This window comes from Parambassis ranga, chromosome 5 (genome assembly GCF_900634625.1).
Source record: "Parambassis ranga chromosome 5, fParRan2.1, whole genome shotgun sequence".
Lineage (NCBI taxonomy): Eukaryota > Metazoa > Chordata > Actinopteri > Ambassidae > Parambassis > Parambassis ranga.
Window position 1 is genome coordinate 1,894,112 of NC_041026.1, and position 4,599 is coordinate 1,898,710.

A 4,599-nucleotide genomic window follows, 5' to 3' on the forward strand; every position below is an offset into this window, starting at 1 on the left:
TAACACTGGAAAGGCCCCAATCATCAACACTATTATTATTATTGTTATTATTGATGATATTAATATTAATGTTGATATTATTATTATGAGTAGTGGTAGGCCTATTACCATAGCTTATCTGAGCATAGTCAATGGAGTTAAATCAAACCAACTAGCACGTCATGAGCAACAGAGAGCCAAACAACACGCACTCTCTGGGAGTGGGCTCACCTGTGCGCACATGTGCTTGTGTGCGCACGCGTTTGCGTTTGCGTTTGCATGTGTGTATGCGCGTCAGGCCGCTGCAGTGAATTTTATAAACGCCACCATGTAGACAGAAACACATAGAAACTGATGCAGAGATGGCACCAGAGGACTGGGCAAGAGGACTAGACTGGGTGGCGCTGCAGCGAGTGCCGCCAGTGAGAAGGCAGAGAACTTCACTCGTACAACGCGGACTCTCTCTGAGAGCAGGTTCTATACATGAGCATGTTTAGTGTCGTGGTGAATTGTGGCAAAGTGTTGAAACGGTGTTGAGCAGCTTCACAGCTCTCTGTGTTACTGTAACGTCCAAGCCCTGCAGCGCTGTGACGCAGCGTGGCGACACGCAGACAGCGAGCTGACCGTGGTCAGAACATCCCGTAAACGTTACACAATGAGTTAAAAAATAAGAACTATCGAGCCCATTTAATTTATCGTGCAGTTAATTGATTTATTGTTTATCGCGACAGGCCTAGTCATACACTACAGGACACAGAGCCACCCTGCACAGAAGGCGTTAACTTTGACAGCCCTAATAAATATATATCCGAGTCCTGATCGGGAGGTAACAGCCGATTCCGATCGAGTCTGAAATCACGTAATCGGGCCCGATTTCCGATCACGTGATCGGATCGGGACATCCCTAATATTAAACAATTAATAAATGGCAATATATATTGGAAGTATATAATAAATGAATAATATAGTCAAATGTTTTAAGTAAAAAAATAAACATTTGTGTTTAAGATGATAACTTTACTAAGCAAGCATCTAGTTTATAGGTGATTGCTTAGTGAATAACAATAACTTTGCAGCTATTTGTGCATCTTTGTAAGTGCCTCCCATTAACACAATCATTGACACAACTACTGCAACTATTAAAAGCCTTACACAAGCATAATGCAACGTGGCAAATTCAAATGATTGTTACAGTGTTTCCAGAAAAAAAATCTATTACACTATACTGTAAGTATAACACTTTGTATTTTTTTACAAACACATAACATATTTTAACATCTCATTTTGCACAAATGAAGATATGTTTTTGAATGGTTTTGTTCCGTAAATTTAAAAGTGAAAAAAAAAGTGCAAAAAAAATCTGTCATTTCCTCTGAATATCACTGCAAATTTTACGACAATGGCCTCTTTGTGACAGCATAGTATTTCCCAGTTATTTTTAGCAAAATATTGTATTTTTACAGTAAAGTTGTGTTTTTTAATATATATTGTCCGTAAAAATCGAAGTTATATATATGTATATTATATATATTTATATATATATATATATATTATATATATATATATATATATATATATATATATATATATATATATATATATATATATATATATTTATACAGCTTTTTTTAACAGTGTACTCAATACAAACCTGTTCAGACTGGGAACTCATTTACTGTGTCCCCAAACTTATATGAGTGGCTAATCCTAACTTCAGTGTTTAACCCTTCATGTGCTGTTGATATCATTTCTTATTAATCACTCAATTAGTATCTTAGTTTCACCACTAACTGCATCGTATGTGGAGGGTTGTTGTTCTGAGACACCAGACTTCAGATTCTCTCCAAACACACAAAATAAAACTACAAAGACCATCAGCAGAACTCCTACTGTCAGTCCAATGATGAGTCCTGTCCGTCCTCCTGGGTCTGCTGGTGGACTCAGAGCTGGACTCAGAGCTGGTCTGTCAGTGTGTGTCTGAGCAGCAGCAGCTGTTCCTGTCCTGTGACGGTGTGTACACTCTGTTAATGCTCATCAGGACGTTTGCACTGGCAGCAGGTTGATCTTATCATTAGATTAGCAGGCTGTGTAAAAAATAATAATTATTGCATGAAATTTCATAAAACCAATAAGAGGTGGCTCTGACTGAGCCTCTGTGGAAACATGAGGACTTTTTCTGTTCATAAATGTTTGTTCACTCTGCTTCAGGCTGCTGCTCTATTACAGCTCGCTGTCACCTGCAGGTCTAGACCTGATAACCCACCTCTGTTCATGCATCAGGGACGTTGAGCACAGAAATCTGATCTTGTTTTCATCCTAACGATCAGTTATTTTCGATCAGTTGAGTGCTGCCCTTTATGTAAATGAGGAACTTTCTGCACTGAGGGTTTTTCTACGAGAACATCAGACACAACCTAACACTGGCCGGCTGTGCAGAGACACAAGGTAAGAGCCAGTGTGTTGTTGTTGTGTTAGTGTGTGAGACTGTTTGTATAGAAGTGTGAGAACAAGGTGTTTGTACAGAATGAGTTTAGCAGCTCAAACACATGTTGATGGAACAAAGACATGACAGGAGGGACAACATGGACCCACCAAGAGACACATGTGGACACATTCAGTCTTTTGTTTCTGATCTTACTACATTTCTGTACTAATGTACAGACACTGTACCAAATAATGACTTGAGTGGAAGTTTTCTTTAAACATCATACTCAATAGAAGGATTCAAGTAGTCTTATGTAGATAGAGGGAATGGTGCAGAACAGTGATAATAATCATAACGACAGTCAAACACCCACCAGGCTCTGTGGAGTCAAAATAAGTAATTCTCCTTTTTGCACAAAGCTCTAATATTTATCAAAGAACAACTGTTTCCAGTCCATAGCTCACATTCACCATAACATACAGCCGTGCTGAACCTGATGACTCTTCACCTCTGTGTCCTCTCACAGAGAGAAGATGATCCTGCTGCTCCTCATCCTCACCTCCTCAGCAGCAGCACTTGAAGTGAAGGAGACACAGAGCTCCTATCAGGCAGAGGAGAACCACAACATCACACTGGAGTGGACGTTCCCCACAGACACTCAGACTAAGACTGAGGACATTTAACCAGACAGAAAGAATCAGTCCTGTATCTGGTCCATGCTGGTGTTGAGCTCTCAGAGTCTGTGGATGAAGGTTTTTCAGGAAGAGTCTAGAGTGACACAGACGCCCTCAGAGAAGGACGAATCAGACTTCATCTGTCCAGACTCAGGACTGAAGACTCTGGTCTGTATGTGTGTGATGTGAGGACAGCTTCTGGTTCTGGTTCTTCCAGCTGTGAGCTCACAGTCTCTGGTGAGTAAGTTAAAGCTGCTGTCTGCTGAGAACTGTCTGATTTCTGTTCTTCTAACTGTAACATATAATATTCTGTACAGACAGACAGCATCAGGTTCAATTCAAACAGTCCACATGTTCATTTAAACATCAACAAGTCTCAACTCACATTTTTGTCCTTTACAGCAGCTGCTGCTCAGACACACACTGACAGACCAGCTCTGAGTCCACCTCTGGGTCCACCTCTGAGTGCACCAGCAGACACAGGAGGACGAGCAGGACTCATCATTGGACTGACAGTAGGAGTTCTCCTGATGGTCGTTGTAGTTTTATTTTTTGTTTTTAGAGAGAAACGTAAGTCTTGTGTCTCAGAACAACAAGCCACCACATACAATGCTGCTTCTGGTGAAATTAATATACTAATTGAGTAATTAATATGAAATGACATCAACAGCACATGAAGGGTTACACACTGAAGTTAAGCTTGTCCACTCAGTTACTGTGTTGTGGTGCTGTTGTCAGTCTCCTCCTTTCATACGATACATGCTGATGAGGGACTTTGCAGTGGGTGGTTATTCACCTCTTGTGTCTCCTGTTATGATGCATCTCAATGTTCAGACTGCTGCACTTTTATTTTCTGACATGAAGAACTGAAGAACTTTTATACTTTATACTTTATTTAACCCCTGTCATACAACAGTATTTACACTGTAAGAAGTTCAGCACAGTAAGTGTTGACATGTAGTGTGTTATTCTTGTGCTGCAAGAGGAGATAACTGATGTCATTAACTTCAGGAACAAGACCACGTCATGGTTATAGAGTCTGACCTCTCTGTGTGTTTCAGACTCTTCATCCTCCTCCTCCTCATCCTTTAACTCTTTCAGGCTGTGAACCTGCTGAATCAGCATGCTGCTGTGCTCTAATAAAGACTGTAATTAACTGTTCAGTGTCTGTGTCCTCAAACATGCTCCAGAGCTTCTTCTGTTCTCATGAAGGTCTTTTTAGAACGACTCTCTGGCTCCACCTGCTGACAGGAAATGGATGAGCTGCTGTGTGGGTTCAGAGGAGAACATGATGAGAGCAGGAGGTTTTTTTATCATTATCAACAGTAATTGATTCTGACATGAAGTGTACTAAATGTAAACACATCTATGAAACATGTGTTCATTTCTGATCAAAGTGCAGCGACTGATCCTCAGAGAGATGATCAGAGGAAGAGGAGGTCTGCACATCGCTCATATAAAACCTTCACAGGGTCTGAGAGGAACCAACAGATCATGTTGCTGTGAGACAGGTCTGTGTGG